Below are 22,410 nucleotides of genomic sequence, written 5' to 3'. Positions count from 1 at the left end.
CACTAGTTCGCAAGCCGATCAAAACATCGAACAGAGTTCGAGTTTTCCTGAACAGTAACGTAAAGTGTTCGATTAGTTCGAGTCGTTCTCGAGTACAGCACTAGTGTAAATAGTGGAGACTAAGCTGAAGCAATAGAAGAAGAACGCTCCGATAACACAATGAGATACTTATCGTAAAATGTAACGACACACGGCGCAACTAGTCACCCTGTCACACAGGTGAAGACGTACTCTTCCGTCGCATTCCGTTGACACCCAGCGATTCAAATATGCCCTTCGATTTAAATCGACTGCAGTTTCCTATGCGGCTTGCATTCTCTATGGGTATCAACAAGGCACGGGGCCAAGCACGTTGTGTGGCACGTATTAAGAATCCCGGACAACACCGGGCATTATATTTAGTTAAAAATAAATATGTACTCTTAACTAACTTTTTTATGTTTAAAACAAAACTGTTCTTTATTTTTTTTTTCATTACGGGCCAAATGCACTAGAAAAAGAAGAACGATTAGTCCGGAGTTGCGCTGAACATCTTTCTGAGGTACCTACTTCTGCTAGCACTGACTCTTCTCTACTGATGGGTCGCACGTCGTAGAACGACACAAATACTCTGAAAAAGATAATCCTAGTCAGAGATAAAACTTAACTATCGATTTTTGTCAGTCAGAGATAACATTTTCCCATCGACGCTGTAGAGCTGCTGTCCATATAGAACTAACTTTCAGAGCTTCTTATTTTCTATTAAATTTATTACCAGCTTATGTAGAGAACTGCTCTGGACGAAGCGTCAGGAAAGGAAAAGTTCCGTGGACCGCTGCGATATGTCCAGTAATAGTCACCAGGACCTAAGTTTGTACGGTCGCTCTCAGAAGATGCATACTACATTATGTACCTTTCAAAGAAATTTATTTTTTCAATAAAAAGTTAAAAACTGGAATTTTTCTTGGTCATCAACTTCACATAGTGACAAAGGATAAAGAATTTGAGAATACAGTGAATGTTACAGAAGATCACGGTCTTCCATTAGACCAGGTACTGAAAATTTCTTGGAATTAAGATATACCAAAATTCCAACAACGTCATCAAAACCGTGTTGGAAAATTTCGTGAAGCTGGATTGTAAGACGAGTGAAAAAGTCCACTTCATACGTTGACATATTGACAGCTTCCCTGGAAATCTGGGACGTTACAGAGAAGCGCAAGGACAACGTTTTCACCACAAGTTTAAAGAATTGAAATGTAGGTGCACAGGGAAGATGTAAGTTCAGTAAGATGACCGACTGTTACTGAATGTTGAAGAGGGACAGAGAAGATGAAATAAAAAAAGAGGGTATGTGAAATTCAAATATAACATAATACTCATACAGTTGCTAAGGAAACTGTTTTTAAAAGGTTTAATATAAGCCTAAGAAATAAAACAATAATAACAAATATGTATACCTTGATTGAAATTCTATTTTAATATTTGTGCTTAAATTACTTAAATCTTCAAAACATGAGATCTTATTCTGCGAAAAATTCTCGAGTGATAGAAGAAAATGAAAGAATTTTCAGAATTTATTTCACTGTTTCTTCTTAGAACACGTGTTTTTTATAAGACGCAAAATTTGACAGTGCAGGCTTGTGTTGTTTTTCAAGTTCAGTGTTGGCCATGAAATAATCTCAAACTTACAATACAGTTCGTTTTATTATTGCAACGTTCTTTAAGCGTATTTTAATCCCTTTCCACCGACTTCGTATGCTAGATGTATCACAAATAACAATGTGAACGTACAAGGATGAAAGTGCACGAGAATAGAGAAAAAGAAGTCGCTGCAAACATGGCTCTACAAACAAGTCATTTATGAAGTAATAGCAAACATGTCCTTGTGAGGGGCCCCCATGCTTCTACATCTACGTGAATACTCTGCTATTCACAAGTGTCTGGCAGAGGTTTCAATGAACCATCTTCAAGCTGTCTCTACCGTTCCACTCTCGAATGGCGCGCGTGAAAAACGAGCACTTAAATTTTTCTGTGCGAACCCTGATTTTATCGTGATGACCATTTCTCTCTTTGTGGGTAACTGGGAACAGAATATTTTCGCAATCGGAGGAGAAAACTGGCGATTGAAATGTCATGAGAAGATCCCGTCGCAACGAAAAACGTGTTTGTTTTAATGATTGTCACTCCAATTCACGTATCATGTCTGTGGCACTATCTCCCCTATTTCGCGATAATACAAAACAAGCTCCCCTTCTTTGAACTTTTTCGATGTCTAGATGTAGATGTATGAAATATAAGTATGAAATATTAACGTAGCTGGAACAAATGCCAACTTGGCTCTGAGCACTATCGGACTTAACAGCAATGGTCATCAGTCCCCTAGGGCTTAGAACTACTTAAACCTAACTAACCTAAGGACATCACACAACACCCAGTCATCACGAGGCAGAGAAAATCCGTGACTCAGCCGGGAATCGAACCCGGGAACCCGGGCGCGGGAAGCGAGAACGCTACCGCACGGCCACGAGTTGCGGAGAAATGACAACTTCTCGATAAAGTCCCCCATCTATTTGGTCTCAAGTTTGATCCATAACCAGTGATTGATTATTATGGTAAATGCGTGGAGGGGTAACAGTGCATTTAGCTGCTCCTGTAAGACGCGCCAATACGGTCCACGACGGGTTGTCCAGCAGCGCACGCAACGTGGTCTCCACGAGCACATGAGCTCTATAATCAGGATTATTCTGTTTGTGCTTATTTCAGAAGTGGAGCATACAACACCCCCGTTGATACTGTTGAACAAACGGAGCAGGAAGTTGTAAAATCGTGTCGAGGTATTTGAAAGAATTCAGAGTTCAGTACAATGAGGGCCACAGTATTCGACACAAACATGAGGTCTAGATTTCAAACAACTCCTTTAATAGCTACTACGGTTTAATAAATCATTACATGTTTTGTGCTGTAGTAGTATTGTACTACTTGTTGAGGTAGGCCACCTACGAAATTCCCGCCCGATTAGAAGGTCGCTTAGTCGAAAAGTTTACATTTCAAATCGATTTGCCCTCATTGGGACAGTATTTCATACTGTAAACAGTGGCTGTTCTTAATCACACTTTTGCAACTACCCGAAACAATTTGTTAGCTTGTATAATCGGATATTTTCATCCTTGTCAAAAGTGTTCAAATGTGTGTGAAATCTTATGGGACTTAACTGCTAAGGTCTCCAGTCCCTAAGCTTACACGCTACTTAACCTAAATTATCCTAAGGACAAACACACACACCCATGCCCGAGGGAGGACTCGAACCTCCGCCGGGACCAGCCGCACAGTCCATGACTGCAGCGCCTCAGACCGCTCGGCTCATCCCGCGCGGCTCATCCATGTCAGTTTTAACTACTACTTACTGCGATACATCCTATGTAGAGACGTCACTACGCTAGAAGAATGTAATGAAATGTTGGATGACCTGCAGAGGACGTACACGTGGTTCATTAATTGCCAGTTGGTCCCCTACGAAAACAAATGTATCGTATACAGGGTGTTCGGAAATTGGCGTCACAAACTTCTAGGACTCGTAGAGGCGACTGAGTACATAATAAAGACGTGTTTCAGTTCAGCGAATATGAAGAAGTGCTCACAGCTCTTAACGTATGCATTTTAGAGTACATGTTTACTGGACATTTTTTTTCATTGTTTTGGTCCATACTACCGCCTCTGATAGTTGCATATCCTACATTCAGAGCAACAACAGTAGCGGTGCACATATTCCACTGTCAGAGGTGTCAGAACGATTTTCGCTTGTAGTTTTCGACTCGTTCGTTTCCCTTATCTAAAATTGATAAATTTATCCGTCTTCATCATCCTAGAAAGTTTGTAACATCATCACAGAATAACCCGGTACATAGCTTACAAACATTTATAGGCGCCGGCTATTATAACTTCGACGTTCTGTAGCATCGTTGGATGACGTTTCCGGGCATGGGTTCTTGTTGAAAATAATATAGTCACTCCCCTCTAAAAATCCTAGACGTTTGTAACGACAATTTACGAACACCCTGTACTAGGCAGAAATACGCGAAGAGAATGATTATTGTTTATTAATTGCCGAAAAATCACTAAAACCAGTTACGTCCATTAAATATCTGGCTGTGTACGTGCGAAATGGTTTTAAGTGCAATGATCATTTAAAAATAATCTATTGAAAGGAGGAAGTACAACTACGGAAAAAGGGAGCTTAAAATATTTTATTTCTACCGATGCTTGCGTACAGCTTCTCTGGCTGGGACACGAATCAAGTACAATTGATATGTCTGCGTCTACAGCTACGTGACTACTTCTTTCCAATTCGCTGACATAAGGGAAACACTTCCACATATATCGCCACAAAAGCAAGTTGTTTCCTGCGTTTCACATTTAAGTGCCCGGCAGAGGGTTCATAGAGCCACCTTCATACAGTCTACCGTTCTACTCTCGAAGAACAGGTGGGAAAAAGTAACACCTGAATCTTTCTGTGTGAGTTGTGATTTCTGTTATTTTATTACGATAATTATTCTTCCCTGTGTAAATAGGTGCCAACAAAATATTTTCGCATCCGGAGGAGAAATTTCGCAAAACGTTAGAGGAAATCGAGAAGATGCTAAGAAGTAGAGAGTCACTTCGCCGTGTAGAATGTCCGCAAGTGCCTCGGAGATGCTGTTCTAACTCCAGTGGCAGATGGTACAGGGGAGACTTTGTTCGCCATGGTATGTTTTAAGGTCTAAAGTCTGAGTCCGTATGTTCGTAAGGGAGATTACCAACACAAATTTTCCTGCTACATGTGGAGGCTTACCTAAAATCCATCTCCCAGCGCACCACTAACGACTATAGCACATAAGTGCGGAAGTGACGGTGATGCACAAATTACCCTTCGCCACACACACCATGGCGTGGGATGCTGGGAATAGATGTAGAGGTACAGAGCCGAGAAACGCCTTAGCCACAGTATAAAGGAGTGTTTCCAGAAAGAATCTGTACTCCACAGTGCAGATTACGCCAGTTTTAAACTTCCTATCGTATTAGAACTGAGTACCCGACTGGAAATGGACCCTGAACGTAGACTTTGACAGGCAACGTCCGACCGACAAAGCTACCCAGCTATGACTAATGACCCGTCCCCACAGTTTCCATTCTGCCAGTAGCTCTGGACAAAATAGTCTCACACGCAAACAAAATAAGAGGCAAACAGGTACTGACACAAGTAAACCTGGCTAGCTCAGTAGGTAACAGAATCGCCCTCGAAGGGCAACATTCCGGGTTCGGTCCGACTCATAGTTTTAGAGTTACAGGAAGACTCAAAATAGCGCACTGTCCGCTATACTGAGCAAACATCGTCAAAGTCTCAAGTATTATCTGGTTTCAAAGAAGTCCTACGCGACCGTACCGTTATGTAGAAATACGAGTTTAAGAGGGAAGTAAACAATCTTGACTCAAGCATCCGGACACCGAATCCAGTGAAATTTTTTTAAGTGCTTTATCTGAAAACTACCTTGAGCAGTTAAACAGAGAACCGACTCGTGGCGATAACATATTAGACCTTCTGGTGACAAACAGACCCGAACTATTTGAAAAAGTTAACGCAGAACAGGGAATCAGCGATCATAAAGCGGTTACGGCATCGATGATTTCAGCCGTAAATAGGAATATTAAAAAGGGTAGGAAGATTTTTCTGTTTAGAAAAAGTGACAAAAAGCAGATTTCAGAGTACCTGTTGGCTCAACACAAAAGTTTTGTCTCAAGTACAGATAGTGTTGAGGATCAGTGGACAAAGTTCAAAACCGTCGTACATTATGCGTTAGATGAGTATGTGCCAAGCAAGATCGTAAGAGATGGAAAAGAGCCACCGTGGTACAACAACCGAGTTAGAAAACTGCTGCGGAAGCAAAGGGAACTTCACAGCAAACATAAACATAGCCAAAGCCTTGCAGACAAACAAAAATTACGCGAAGCGAAATGTAGTGTGAGGAGGGCTATGCGAGAGGCGTTCAATGAATTCGAAAGTAAAGTGCTATGTACTGACTTGGCACAAAATCCTAAGAAATTTTGGTCTTATGTCAAAGCGGTAGGTGGATCAAAACGAAATGTCCAGACACTCTGTGAACAAAATGGTACAGAAACAGAGGATGACAGAGTAAAGGCCGAAATACTAAATGTCTTTTTCCAAAGTTGTTTCACAGAGGAAGATTGCACTGTAGTTCCTTCTCTAGATTGTCGCACAGATGACAAAATGGTAGATATCGAAATAGACGACAGATGGATAGAGAAACAAAAGAGGAAAGGCCGCTGGACCTGATGGGATACCAGTTCAATTTTACACAGAGTACGCGAAGGAACTTGCCCCCCTCCTTGCAGCGGTGTACCGTAGGTCTCTAGAAGAGCGTAGCGTTCCAAAGGATTGGAAAAGGGCACGGGTCATCCCCGTTTTCAAGAAGGGACGTCGAACAGATGTGCAAAACTATAGACCTATATCTCTAACGTCGATCAGTTGTAGAATTTTGGAACACGTATTGTGTTCGAGTATAATGACTTTTCTGGAGACTAGAAATCTACTCTGTAGGAATCAGCATGGGTTTCGGAAAAGACGGTCATGTGAAACCCAGCTCGCGCTATTCGTCCACGAGACTCAGAGGGCCATAGGCACGGGTTCACAGGTAGATGCCGTGTTTCTTGACTTCCGCAAGGCGTTCGATACAGTTCCCCACAGTCGTTTAATGAACAAAGTAAGAGCATATGGACTATCAGACCAATTGTGTGATTGGATTGAGGAGTTCCTAGATAACAGGACGCAGCAGGTTATTCTCAATGGAGAGAAATCTTCCGAAGTAAGAGTGATTTCAGGTGTGCCGCAGGGGAGTGTCATAGGACCGTTGCTAATCACAATATACATAAATGACCTGGTGGATGACATCGGAAGTTCACTGAGGCTTTTTGCAGATGATGCTGTGGTGTATCGAGAGGTTGTAACAATGGAAAATTGTACTGAAATGCAGGAGGATCTGCAGCGAATTGACGCATGGTGCAGGGAATGGCAATTGAATCTCAATGTAGACAAGTGTTATGTGCTGCGAATACACAGAAAGAAAGATCCCTTATCATTTAGGTACAAAATAGCAGGTCAGCAACTGGAAGCAGTTAATACCATAAATTATCTGGGAGTACGCATTAGGAGTGATTTAAAATGGAATGATCATATAATGTTGATCGTCGGTAAAGCAGATGCCAGACTGAGATTCATTGGAAGAATCCTAAGGAAATGCAATCCGAAAACAAAGGAAGTAGATTACAGTACGCTTGTTCGCCCACTGCTTGAATACTGCTCTGCAGTGTGGGATCCGTACCAGATAGGGTTGATACAAGACATAGAGAAGATCCAACGGAGAGCAGCGCGCTTCGTTACAGGATCATTTAGTAATCTCGAAAGCGTTACGGAGATGATAGGTAAACTCCAGTGGAAGACTCTGCAGGAGAGACGCTCAGTAGCTCGGTACGGGCTTTTGTCAAAGTTTCGAGAACATACCTTCACTGAAGAGTCAAGCAGTATATTGCTCCCTCCTACGTATATCTCGCGAAGAGACCATGAGGATAAAATCAGAGAGATTAGAGCCCACACAGAGGCATACCGACAATCCTTCTTTCCACGAACAATACGAGACTGGAATAGAAGGGAGAACCGATAGAGGTACTGAAGGTACCCTCCGCCACACACCGTGAGGTGGCTTGCGGAGTATAGATGTAGATGTAGATGTAGATGTAGATGTAGAAGTAGATGTAGATGCGTTGTTCGGAGTTGATGGGTAGTTGCCAACAGATGCGGTCGCGATAGTACACAGCCACGTCACATTAATGAGACCACCCACCACCTACGTTTGACATCAAAGAGCAATAACCTCTGCCAGACGGCTGATGACAGCATTAGTAGTGTAGGATACATGAAGTGTGCCTGTGGAACGTGCAAAAGAGTACAGTCGTTGTCGTAATGCGGAAATGGAGCGACTTGTCTGACGTCCAAAAGGGCACGATTAATTGCTTTCGGGCCTAGGGTGAAAGCATTTCCGAAGCAGCCAGGTTTGTAAGCTGTTCTCGTGTCGCAGCAGTTAAAGTGTACTGTGAATGACAAAATGCCGCCATCCAAAACAGGCGGAAGCATCTGTGGTGCACGACGGCCCATAAATATCATGGGTAAGCGACAGCTGCGGAAGCGCGTACAGGCGAACAGACGTGAAACCGTACAGTAAGTCACCGCCAAATGAACCAAGGGATACCAACCACGGTTCCTCAATGAGTGTTGAGCAGACGTTGTTGCGTATGAGCCCTTGCAACGGGCGCCTCGGTCATTCACCCACACATGCTGCTTTTCACCGGGCATAAAGGCTGGAATGTGCGCACTGATACCGCGAATGGACGCCCACCAAGTGGCGACAGAACGTCTTTCCAGATGAACCACGTTCCACGCTCCATCGGCCATGTGGCGAGTACGGCCCTGCAACAATTGTCGGAATGCTGCAGACCGTAGGAGGGAGAATTATGGTCTGGGTTTTGTATCCCGCCTGGAAGGCGGCGCGTGGGTCTGCTCCTGTGATCTGCAAAATGGGCCGAATGACGGAAGCGAGTAGGAGAAGGAGAGGTAAAGGACTTCGGTACTGCGTGTAATTTTAAAGATGTTTACTACAGGCAAAAAGAAGTTAGTAAATGGTTACATAACTTTGCGATGATGAGCACGTAGGTGTGAAGCCGTATTCCAGTCGTAAGTAGTACAAAGTCTCAATAACAAGCCAACGCAGTCTGAAGTTGAAGCGATGTTCCCAGGCCGTCTGCTCTTTGTGAAATGGGAAGAAAGCAGAGCGGCGCTCGTTGAGCTCCACAGCTTCGGCTAGAGGGCGCTGTGGTCGGCGCAGTTGGTCCGCTCTCGTAGTGCCAAGCTACAAAGGTGCACGTACGATGTGGCATCGGAACTATCGATACCTCACTGGGGAATGTTTTTTGGCAGTCCACGGGTGATCTCGTCGTTCTGGAAGGCACAATGGTTGAACACAGGTACGCGTCTATGCTTGGGGACAATATCCATACCGACTTGCAGTTTATTTCATCCTGAACGCGATCCAACGCGCCACTCTGCTCGCAGTGTACGTGTTTGGTTCGAAGAGCACCGGGACGAGTTTCCCGTACCTCTCAGGCCACCAAACTCCCAGGATTTTAAACCAATCGAGAATCTGTGGGACCACGTCCATCGGGCTGTTCGTGCCATGGATCCTCAACCAAGAAACACAGCGCAGCTGGCCACGGTGATGGAGTCGGCGTGGCTCCACATCCCTGTCGGCGCCTTCCAGAACCTCACTGGCTCTCTTCCTGGTCGTCTGCGCCGCAAAAGGGGGCTATTCGGGCTACTAGCAGGAGGCCCCATTAATGTGACTGGACCGTGCATAAGAGGAAGTGGAGACTATTGTGTTGTCAGTAGAGGAACAGTAGCACCATAATAGGTTGATCAGCAGAGGTCACTAAGTGGGAAGTTGCACCAATCGTTGGATGCACCTGAGTAAGAAATCTGTCAGGGACATTCCAACGCTTCTAAATCCGACCAAGTCGACTGTTGGTGATGTGACTGTGAAATTGGAACCCGAAGTAGTAACTACAACTAAACCCAGACGGGGTAGACCTTGTGTACAAATGGGCAGTAATCGTAGAGCATTTCGGATGGTAGTTGTACAAAATCGCCTATAAGCAGCAGGGGGAACCACTCGTGACTTTGAAAATCCTACCAGCAGTCCAACTAGCACAGTGATCATACGTAGTGAGTTAAAGAAGTCTAGTTTGGTCGAGCAGTTTCTCATAAGGCACACGATTCTGCAGTCAATGCTGAGCGGCGCTTGAGCTGGTGTAAAGAGCAATCGACAGTCGCGGAAGGGAACAACTGATAAGGAGATCTTACGATGAGAGGGTGTTTCTCGTGCTTAGGGTGTGATCGCTTCATTGCTCTTAAGAGAAGCTAAATGCGGAAGATCATATACACATTAACAGAATTACCGGCCATTGTGGACGAGCGGTTCTAGGCGCTTCAGTCTGGAACCGCGTGACCGCTACGGTCGCAGGTTCGAACCGTGCCTCAGGCATTGATGTGTGTGATGTCCTTAGGTTAGTTAGGTTTAAGTAGTTCTAAGTTCTAGGGGACTGATCACCTGAGACATTAAGTCCCGTAGTGCTCAGAGCCATTCTGTACTGCATACAGGAGGGGATGATTCATTCCATCAGTATGACAATGCACACTGACACAAATCAGTTGTTGTTGTTGTTGTGGTCTTCAGTCCTAAGACTGTTTTGATGCAGCTCTCCATGCTACTCTATCCTGTGCAAGCTTTTTCATCTCCCAGTACTTACTGCAACCTACATCCTTCTGAATCTGTTTACTGTATTCGTCTCTTGGTCGCCCTGTACGATTTTTACCCTCCACGCTGCCCTCAAATGCTAAATTTGTGATCCCTTGATGCCTCAGAACATGTCCTATCAACCGGTCCCTTCTTCTTGTCAAGTTGTGCCACAAACTCCTCTTCTCCCTAATCCTATTCAATACCTCCTCATTAGTTATGTGATCTACCCATCTAATCTTCAGCATTCTTCTCTAGCACCACATTTCAAAAGCTTCTATTCTCCTCTTCTCCAAACTATTTATCGTCCATGTTTTGGCTACACTCCACACAAATACTTTCAGAAACGACTTCCTGACACTTAAATCCTCACTCGATGTTAACAAATTTCTCTTCTTCAGAAACGCTTTTCTTGCCATTGCCAGTCTACATTTTATATCCTCTCTACTTCGACCATCATCAATTATTTTGCTCCACAAATAGCAAAACTCCTTTACTACCTTAAGTGTCTCATTTCCTAATCTAATTCCCTCAGCATCACCCGACTTAATTTGAGCATATTCCATTATCCTCGTTTTGCTTTTGTTGATGTTCATCTTATATCCTTCCTTCAAGACACCATCCATTCCGTTCCACTGCTCTGCCAAGTCCTTTGCTGTCTCTGACAGAATTACAATGTCATCGGCGAACCTCAAAGTTTTTATTTCTTCTCCATGGATTTTAATAGCTACTTCGAACTTTTCTTTTCTTTCCTTTATTGCTTGCTCAATATACAGATTGAATAACATCGGGGATAGGCTACAACCCTGTCTCACTCCCTTCCCAACCACTGCTTCCCCTTCATACCCCTCGACTCTTATAACTGCCATCTGGTTTCTGTACAAATTGTAAATAGCCTTTCGCTCCCTGTATTTTACCCCTGCCACCTTCAGAATTTGAAAGAGAGTATTCCAGTCAACATTGTCAAAAGCTTTCTCTAAGTCTACAAATGCTAGTAACGTAGGTTTGCCTTTCCTTAATCTATTTTCTAAGAGAAGTCGTAGGGTCAGTATTGCCTCACGTGTTCCAACATTTCTGCGGAATCCAAACTGATCTTCCCCGAGGTCGGCTTCTACCAGTTTTTCCATTCGTCTGTAAAGAATTCGCGTTAGTATTTTGCAGCTGTGACTTATTAAGCTGATAGTTCGGTAATTTTCACAACTGTCAACACCTGCTTTCTTTGGGATTTGAATTATTATATTCTTCTTGAAGTCTGAGGGTATTTCGCCTGTTTCGTACATCTTGCTCACCAGATGGTAGAGTTTTGTCAGGACTGGCTCTCCCAAGGCCGTCAGTAGTTCTAATGGAATGTTGTCTACTCCCGGGGTCTTGTTTCGACTCAGGTCTTTCAGTGCTCTGTCAAACTCTTCACGCAATATCGTATCTCCCATTTCATCTTCATTTACATCCTCTTCCATTTCCATAATATTGTCCTCAAGTACATCGCCCTTGCATAGAGCCTCTATATACTCCCTCCGCCTTTGTGTTCTCCCTTCCTTGCTAAGAACTGGGTTTCCATCTGAGCTCTTGATATTCATACAAGTGGCTCTCTTTTATCCAAAGGTCTCTTTAATTTTCCTGTAGGCGGTAGTTTTGAGGAAATGGTCTGTTAACAATAATATTCCTCAAATGGACTGATATGCTCAGAGTCTCAACGTGAGACCAATGCAACACGTCTGGGATCAGTTACAACACTGATTTGATTCCAGACCAGATCCCAGCGTGCTACTTTTCTACATTCCAATTTTTTGGTTCAGATTCCTCATTCAAAGTGTCCCCAGTGGAGTTGAAGCCGTCACTGACAGATGTCACGATCCTTTTGAACAGAGCGTATACAGTTGGTGCCAGCTTGAGATTTGTCGTCGGAAGAATGCCAGAGGAGATGTAGTACACCAACGGAGTAGATAGCTTATAAAACCCTCTATCGATAAATCTGAGTACTGTTTTGTCGGTTGGTGCTCTTATCTATAGATTTAAAGAAAGGAGGCGATTCAACGGCAAAAAATGGAGTGCCGTGTGGCCAGGGACTCCAGTCGGGTAAACCGGTCGCCTGGGGCAAGTCTCTTGGGTTAACGCCACTTCGGCGACTTGCGCATCGATGGGGATGATACGATGATGGTAACACAACACGCAGTCCCTGAGCGGGGAAAATCTCTGACCCATCCGTGAATCGAAACCGGGCCCCTCAGCATGGCATTCCGCCTCGCTGACCGCTCAGCTGTCGAGGCGGACGGCTCAACGGGACACTTGCGACCTACGTCATCGATTTTCTTACAAGGGAAACTCCCTGTCGCACCCTCCGCAGACTTAGTGGTATTATGGTCCACTGGATAGCCCTACAAAAAGTGAACACAGATCAAGTATGAAAACCGGAAGGAGGTGTACTGAACTGCGATAAAAGTAGCAAAAATCTAAACGGTGAACTTTACAACCTCAAGATCTGCAACACTGAGTGGAATCGAAAAGCGACGGTATCGTGGTTGTACGGTCACGGTGTTGGACTCCGCAGCGGGCGATTCGCGTTCAAATCTTACTCGTGCCCCATTTTTTTTTTCCTCGCAAAATTATGAACTGTGCGTCCGGTCATCGACGTCTCTATTCGATGCATTTTAATTTGTCCATGTGTCGTGGTGTAACGTCCGTTTGTGCCAGCGAGGTGCAAGTAACGCACGTCCAGACGTACGTACCTCCCATTTGTTCTAAACAAATACCTCATGTTCTGACTCTTGCGTTCCGTTTTGGACGTTATGCCTCTTGAATTCCTTTATTGTAACATAGTTCACATCCGTTTATTTGTTGTTTGTATTTCCGCGAGAGGCCTATGCGGCATTTCTTCTCCTCTCACTGTTCATCATATATCCTTGCGATGGTAATACATTCTTACCATACGACTCAGATTCTATAACCAATGTTTAATACGACAATTGCCAAGACTGCAGGAAGAGAACAGACACATCAATGACCAGACGGTAAGTTCATAGGACTGCGAAACAAAATGGGGCACGAGAGAGATTTGAAAACACATCTCCGACCTTGCAGTCCATCAGCGTGACCCACAGGACGACGGCGCAATGACTCTTGCAGTTCGCTCGATGTTGCACGTCTTGACCTGGGACTGTTCAAAGTTTCCAATTTGTTTCTTTTTTCATAGTTCAGTACACCTTCTTCTCGTCATCATGCTTCATCTGTTTTCAGTTTTTGACGGTCGATTTTACTACTACACTACTGACCGTTAAAATTGCTACACCACGAAGATGACGTGCTACAGACGCGAAATTTAACCGATACGAAGAAGTTGCCGTGATATGCAAATGATTAGCTTTTCAGAGCATTCACACGAGGTTGACGCCGGTTGCGACACCTACAACGTGCTGACATGAGGAATGTTTCCAACCGATTTCTCATACACAAACAGCAGTTGACCGGCGTTGTGGGGTGAAACGTTGTTCTGATGCCTCGTGTAAGGAGGAGAAATGCGTACCATCGCGTTTCCGATTTTGATACGGTCGGTTTGTGGCCTATCGCGATTGCGGTTTATCATATGACGACATTGCTGCTCGCGTTGGTCGAGATCCAATAACTGTTAACAGAATACGGAATCGTTGGGCTCAGGAGGGTTATACGGAACGCCCTGCTGTATCGCAACGATCTCGTATCACTAGCAGTCGAGATGGCAGGCAACTTATTAGGATGGCTGTAACGGATCGTGCAGCCACGTGTCGATCCCTGAGTCAACAGATGGGGACGTTTGCAAGACAACGCCCATCTGCACGAACAGTTAGACGACGTTTTCAGCAGCATGGACTATCAGCTCGGAGACCATGGCTGCGGTTACCTTTGACGCTGCGTCACAGACAGGAGCGCCTGCGATGGTGTACTCAACGACGAACCTGGGTGCACGAATGGCAAAACGTAATTTTTTCGGATGAATTCACGTTCTGTTTACAGCATCATGATGGTCGCATCCGTGTTTGGCGACATCGCGGTGAACGCACATTGGAAGCGTGTATTCGTCATCGTCATACTGGCGTATCACTCGGCGTGATGGTATTGGGTGCCGTTGGTAACACGTCTCGGTCACCTCTTGTTCGGATTGACTGCACTTTGAACAGTGGACGTTACATTTCAGACGTGTCACGACCGGAGACTCTACCCTTCATTCGATCCCTGCGAAACCCTACATTTAAGCAGGATAATGCACGACCGCATGTTGCAGCTCCTGTACAGGCCTTTCTGGATACACAAAATGTTCGACTACTGCCTGGCCAGCACATTCTCCAGATCTCTCACTAAATGAAAACGTCTGGTGAATGGTGGCCGAGCAATTGGCTCGTCACAATACGCCAGTCACTACTGTTGATGAACTGTGGTATCGTGTTCAAGCTGGATGGGTAGCTGTACCTGAACACTCCATCCAAGCTCTGTTTGACTTAATGGCCAGGCGTATCAAGGCCGTTATTACGGCCGGAGGTGGCGGTTGTGGGTACTGATTTCTCAGGATCTATGCACCCAAATTGCGTGAAAATGTAATCACATGTCAGTTCTAGTATAATATATTTGTCGAATGGATACCCGCTTATCATCTGCATTTCTTTTTGGTGTAGCAATTTTAATGGCCAGTAGTGTAAATCTGAGGGAGGTGGGGTGGAGAGTCTGCTTTCTTAGTGCACGTGAGAGTGTCTCGGAAGTGTTCAATAAAGAACAGTGGGAGACAGTAAGCGCGCAATGTGTTTTGGAAAGTCGTATTTGTTAAATTCGGAATGCCCTCGTTCCAGTACATTTGTATGATATTCTATTGTTTCCTCCAACACACATGTAGCCTAATGAGCAGTAAGGAGAAATTAGGGGGATTAGAGGGAATACAGTTGAATACTGACTATCTTTCTTCCGCGACCTCACCTGCATGTCGAACAACAACTGAGAAAATCATGTTGCCTCATGTCAGGTATGAATCAAAATCTGGCCGGTGATGTTCATTTCGAAATGCATGGAGAGGGAAAGGGAATAAACACAGTGACGCTGAAACAAAAACATTGTCACATTTTCTGTACATTTCGCTCCAGAAGCCCTGCGTCCTCTCAGGGGCAGAGATGGGGCTGTTTTATATACAGCCACTAGAACTTGTTTCACAACAGTGAAATTGTTGGCAAATGCCCTGCAGTAGCTATGGCGAAAGTTTCTTAAGTGAATCCGGCCGGCTGTGAAATAAGGTGCCAGGGGAATACGTTAGCGCGCCAGCTGCCTGCGACACGAGAGGCGAGGAGAGGAAACTTCACGTCTACGCCACGGGCGATTTGGCAGCTCACAGTCCCTCTGCGGGCTGGCCGAGTTCAGCCCGGCCACCAGGGAGCGAGGAGCGCGGGCAGCTGGCCGGCTGAATGGCCCAGCAGCCCGCGGACAGACAACGAACCGACAACGCGGATCGCGGGGGGGGGGGGGGGACATCGGCAGCGCATTTCGCGCGCGCCTTTGTCGGGTACATCTTTTATCTCCGGCGCCTTCACTCCCTTTCTGGCAGCGCGATCAGGGTAACTTTTGCCGCTCTACAAAAATCACCTAAACTTCGTGAGCTCGCCTGGAAATAATGTGCCGTAATATCCCGTGCCTTGCTATAGAAGTACACAGGCAGACCAAATGTTACAGTATTAAACCAAATTCTCTCTTTCTCTGACATCTGACTTGGACTGCCGCCCCGTTAGGCATTTAGTTTAGCAATGTCGATTCAGCTTCCACAGCGACTCTGTCTTGCGGCACTGGAGTGGTTTCCTCCCGTTGTTTATATTAAAGTCTGACAGTTCCGAGCCGTGGCAAGATAAAATAACCGCGACTCACACTCGAGTACTTTGCAGGCAAACGGGTCCTGTTAAATGAACCAAGAGCACAGGAAAATTTAAAAAGTGGTATCACGAAAACACAGCACCTGAGTCAGACGTTGTTGTTATCTCTGCCGTCACACTCCCCTGAGCACACTAAAGCTAGAGAGGCTCTATCTGTTAAACATCGGCCATATACTTGGAAAAGAGAAAATAACCGCCGAGAACTAGACGATGGATACTGAACTTTTTCGTGTGATATCAGTGGCAAATACTTCCTGCTCTGCTGTGTATCCATAAAACATGATATCAATTCGGAGTGTAAGTTCACGACATTTATTATTGAATAAAATATAGTGATATGATATCGTAATTCGCTCACATGCACTCACATGGATCATATCGTTTAAATGGACACATCTCCATTAGAAACAAATTGGGAAAGGGTGTGTAGCTGTTAGAGTTAAAAATCTTGAGTATATTTAATACATAGGTCGTTAAACATACTCCATAGGTTTCAGAGACGGTAGTAAACATCAAAATAAGAGAAAGAATCGACTAAACATTGCTTCGGACATTCTTACCCTAATACCTATGAGCATTTGTTCATCTTCATTAACGTGATGTACACTACTGGCCATTATAATTGTTACACCAAGAAGAAATGCAGTTGATAAACGGGTATTCATTGGACAAATATATTATACCAGAAGTAACATACGATTATATTTTCACGCCATTTGCATGCATAGATCCTGAGAAAACAATACCCATAACAACCACCTCTGGCTGTAATAACAGCCTTGATACCCCTGGGCATTGAGTCAAACAGAGCTCGGATGGCGTGTACAGGGGCAGCTGCCCATGCAGCTTCAACACGATACCACAGTTCATCAAGAGTAGTGACTGGCGTATTGTGACGAGCCAGTTGCTCGGCCACCATTGACTAGGTGTCTTCAATTGGTGAGACATCTGCAGAATGTGCTGGCTAGGGCAGCAGTCGAAATTTTCTGTATCCAGAAAGGCCTGTACAGGACCTGCAACATGCGGTCTTGCATTATCCTGCTGAAATGTAGGGTTTCGCAGGGATCGAATGAAGAGTAGAGCCACAGGGTCATAACACATCTTAAATGTAACGTCCACTGTTGAAAGTGCCGTCAATGCGAGCAAGAGGTGACCGAGACGTGTAACCAATGGCACCCCATACCATCACGCCGGTTGACAGGTCAGTATGGCGATGACGAATACACGCTTCCAATGTGCGTTCACCGCACTGTCGCCAAACGCGGATACGACCATCATGAGGCTGTAAACAGGACCTGGATTCATCCGCAAAAATGACGTTTTGCCATTCGTGCTCCCAGGTTTGTAGTTCAGTACACCATCGCAGGTGCTCCTGTCTGCGATGCAGCGTCAATGGTAACCGCAGCCATGGTCTCCGAGCTGACAGTCCATGCTCCTGCAAACGTCGTCGAACTGTGCGTGCAGCTGGTTGTTGTCTTGTAAACGTCCCCATCTGTTGACTCAGGAATCGATACGTGGCTGCACGGTCCGTTAAAGCCATGCGGATAAGATGCCTGTCATCTCGACTGCTAGTGATACGAGGCCGTTGGGATCCTGCACGGCGTTCCGTATTACCCCCATGAACCCACAGATTCTATATTCTGCTAACAGTCATTGGATCTCGACCAACGCGAGCAGCAGTGTCGCGATACGATAAACCGCAATCGCGATAGGCTACAACCCGACCTTTATCAAAATAGGAAACGTGACGGTACGCATTTCTCCTCTTTACACGAGGCATCACAACAACGTTTCACCAGGCAACGCCGGTCAACTGCTGTTTGTGTATGAGAAATCGGCTGGAAACTCTCCGCATGTCAGAACGTTGTAGGTGTCGCCAACGGCGCCAGCCTTGTGTGAATGCTCTAAAAAGCTAATCATTTGCATATCACAGCATTTTTTTTCCTGTCGGTTAAAATGCGCATCTGTAGCACGTCATCTTCGTGGTGTAGCAATTTTAATGACCAGTAGTGTACATCTCCTCTAGCGTAAGTTCTTCCTTTTTACAGACTGTAGCAAACAAATGAAATACAACATTATCCAGTTACTGTGAAACAACAGAGCTTCTAATGTGACCTGCCCACTGTTACATACGACCTGCATTCGTGAATTAACGGTGACGGATGTGCTCAATATGGTACCCATTAATAGTAAGGCGTGCTTCTGTCCAACATCTTAGGGAAGCACGAACTCTCTGAAAAACTCCACGTTTGTCATGGATGAGCTGGCCAACAATGATGAAGCGTGCCTGTAATTTTCGTACGTCATTAATGTGCTTGTACACACCAAAGATTTAAAGCGTCCACACAAACAGAAATCCTAGGGGTTAAGATTGGGGGAACGAAGTTTCCAACCTACTGGACCTCCCCGTCCAGTCCATTGTAAATGGAATGTCTCTTTGCCAGGTGCTTTGTCATGCATGAACGTCGTCTCCAGCCGTTACTGCAACGATACCTCCACTAGCAGGACAGGCGAGGCGTATGATGGGGAATGACGATTCAGTGCAACAGTCAACCTGTTTACGAGGAGGAGTCAAATGAAAACCTTAAATATTTTAAATTTTTGCTGTTGAGAAAAAGTGAAACGTAATTGCATCATTTTCCGACATAGTCTCCCTGTCGTTCAATGCACCTCCTCCGCGAAGGAACGACACGGATTCTTCTGGAGAAAATTGTTTTGATCGTGTTGCACAGCCACTCGTCCACCACCTGCTGTATGTCTTAATCGGAACGAAAATTTCTTTCCTCCCGTCGCGACTTTGATTGGTCCAAATATTTGTTAATCACAGGGTGCAGGGTATGGTGAGTATTGCCAATGAGGCACAGTATCAAAGTGCAGGTCATCGATGACTGCAAGTGCTTCACGGGCAGTATGAAGCCAAGCATTGTTGAAAATGGCAATTATAGTAAGAAGTCTACGCAGCTTTAATCTTATTGCAGGATGAAGCTGATTTCTGAACCTACTGGGACACGACGCACTGGTAATGGTGTTTCCCCATGTCGTGTATTGTTCCAACACAGCGCCTCGTTCAGCCCAAAAGAGAGCCAGCAACACGTTCCCGGCAGATGGCTGCGACCGGAACTTTATGGGGTTTGGTGATGGGAAATGGAGTCATTTCTAACTTGCTGTCTTCTACATCTGCGTCTACACAGCTACTCTGCAAGCCAATGTACGGTTATGTCGGGTTCGTGGTAGTGTCTCTAATGATTATCAGGAAGGGACTATCACCTTCTGCTCCTTCTGCTTCAGAGCACGACAGAAGTTCTTCACAGACGTCACTCTTTCAGTTCGAGAATGAGCTGCCGTGGTACCCATCTTGGAGCCACTTTTAGAAACTTAGGCACTTCGTGAATGATGTGATGCGGTCAACCACCAATAATGTTTAGATATGCGGCTGTTGCATCCACCGCCACACGACGATTTTCCATCGCAACGGCTTCAACTGCTGCAGTAGACTGGTGTCACAACGCCGTGTGCCTAACCCGGGCGCTGAGCTTCGGCCTCAGAAGTCACGCCATTTCCGAACTTCCTATTCCACTCATACGTTTTCTGCAGTGACATACACGCATCACCACATTGTGATTCATTCACTTATGGATTTCAATAGGTTCCTTCACTGCTCAGAAACCGTGTGACTGAACGCTCTTCAGCCTTGTACATGGCGCAAGTGTGGCAACCACTTTGAACTGGTGTTGTGGTATCGTTTCACTTTTCTGCTGTATGCTGCCACCTGTAGGGCATTCCTTATGTACTTAGTAACAGTACTGCCAACTTACAAAACAGTGACACAAAATGTCGATTTTTAATTACTCTTCGAAAGTTTTCATTTAACTCCCCCTGACAGTAGTGTGCAATATCCTATTAGTCTATCGCCAATAATTCCTGCCCACATATTATTTGAAAATCAGTGCTGATGGTTTGCTTTTTCGACTGAGTGTGGATCTGCATCAGGTCACACACCTTGGTTACGAAAATTGACAACACCATTTCGCTTGAAGCACAAGAGATGTGACTCACAGCAGCGAAGTGAAGTGCTAATGACTCGTAAGATATGCATTCTAGAGCCCATATTTACTGGGCATTTTTGTCTTGTTTTGATCCACACTCCCACCTCACAAATTACGGAATACTTTTTTTTAACGTCCTGTACTTCTTCTCCAGTATGTCCTGCTACAGACGTCAGCGCCTACTCCGCTAATGAGCGCCCACTGAGAGTGAAACACAGTGACTTCACTCCTGCCCCCTGTGATGGACGTACGTGACATTCTAGTTGAAGAATGACGCAACCAGCCACATATAATTTTTGGAATTTTTTACAGTACTGCCATAACCGGTTTCGGGCTACCACGCCTATCTTAAGATGGCTAATATTTTCAGTTACATGGATGTTTTGATCAATATCATGTCGTGTGCTCCTACACTGCACAAGAGAATTCGAGTATTTAGAGTCACTTTATAAGATGTTGCATTAATAAAAACACGCTAAAGTGCTTTTATTTAGATGTAGTATGAAATAGTTGTATTCACTTAGATAAGTTTCAGTAGAATGGCGATTTGTTTTGTTGTGACCTATATGGTTTTCCAGGTCGATGTTGGACTGCAGACAGCACACATATATATGGTTTTCCAGATCAATGTATGTATTGTTAAACTGCAGACAGCACACATATTGTAAATAAATTACTGTGGCACTCATCATGTGTGACGGGAGTGTTCAGCGTCGCACATGTGCTATACACTTGATGTTTTTGCTTACAGTGCAAAGATTATCATTAAGAAAAGATACAGAGATATCATTCATTTCCTATTGGCCAATGATTTAAACAGAGGGAAGATGATGTGTGTTGTTTCCAAGATGAAACATATTAACAACAGGAAAATATATGCATTCTAAGAGTAAACTTATTATTAAAAATTGTTTCAGTATTTTCTACTTCTTTTTCAAACAGTCAGAAGAAATTCCGACGAAGTACTGTAAAGTCAACTCATTGCATTCAATCAATTAGACATACATGTCGTATATACATTTCTGTATACATAATTTGATCATCATTACAGTTTATAAGTTATTTGCATAAGAAAATAGAGTTGGAATGTGGGATGATAGCAAAACATTTGTTCACCATGATAGTTCATATTTTTACAGTTTTTGCTGACATTTTAAACAGGTCTTTCGTAAAGATTTGTGACTGTTAGGGGTCCTGCTTGTGTTTGGAGTCTCTGAACAGACCAAGGAAATTAGTTATAAATTGTTTATGGGCTAGCTCCAGCTGCTCGCGTAGATTGCATTGGAGTGAATTGAGGGTGTGCGTAAATGCTAACAGTTCCTCTAAGAGGTGTATTTTCTTGCCTTATTTAGTGGTATTGCGGCAGCGTGATTCTTTCCGTCCCTTTACGACGAACCTGCACCTACCTGTGAACATTGTCTCAGCATATTATCAGTAGGAAATCCAAGTGAAACCTACTGTACTTCGACGTGAACCAGGCTACAATTTAAGTCACTAATCTACGTTTCAGGAGAAAGTTTTCACACAAATGAAAGTTTAGAAAATTTGTCCTCAGTTAATATATTCTGAAACTTAGGTGAACAAGTATCACTGCCAAGCCCGTGCTAGTCTTAACAGAGTCACTCATAATCCCTTTCACTCATGTTACCAAGTTTATGGTGTTGCATTTCCCGAAAACGTAATAGCTAAAAAAATACTAATTGTTTTTGATTGATAATGCTTTCCAAATATTAAGTTTGCCGATACCAAATGCAGTCAGTTTTTGCCGCCGACCTGCTCAATACGCCACGCGGAATATATGTCTTTTCTCGTCACAAAACTCACTTAAAAATTCCGAAATTTCTACACACCCATCGGAATTATTATGCCGTCACTTACCAACACTTCTCATGTATGAAATACTGCTAGATCCGGCAACTTATCGTTTCCATCGGAACTACTACTACACACGTCCGATCTGTTTCATAGCTACGCTTCTACTCTTCTCCACAATACTCTAAGTCTTCTCTACCAGCAGATAAAGGCGCGCGAAGAATACTGCTTTACCATTGGTCAGTTTACTCAACAGCCAACAGCAAAACAACACTCTCCCGCGTTAGTCCGCGCTTTTCA

The 22,410-nt window shown here is 44.4% G+C and overlaps 1 protein-coding gene across 1 annotated transcript in view; it reads left to right on the top strand.

The window, feature by feature from the left end:
• LOC126175362 (dipeptidase 1-like) overlaps nucleotides 1-22,410 on the top strand; it is a 761,174-nt gene that overhangs the window by 737,906 nt on the left and 858 nt on the right. The window lies entirely within an intron of this gene.

Source organism: Schistocerca cancellata, chromosome 3 (assembly GCF_023864275.1).
Source record: "Schistocerca cancellata isolate TAMUIC-IGC-003103 chromosome 3, iqSchCanc2.1, whole genome shotgun sequence".
Lineage (NCBI taxonomy): Eukaryota > Metazoa > Arthropoda > Insecta > Orthoptera > Acrididae > Schistocerca > Schistocerca cancellata.
The sequence above is the reverse complement of the archived record's forward strand: the minus strand, read 5'-3'. Positions and strand labels throughout refer to the sequence as shown.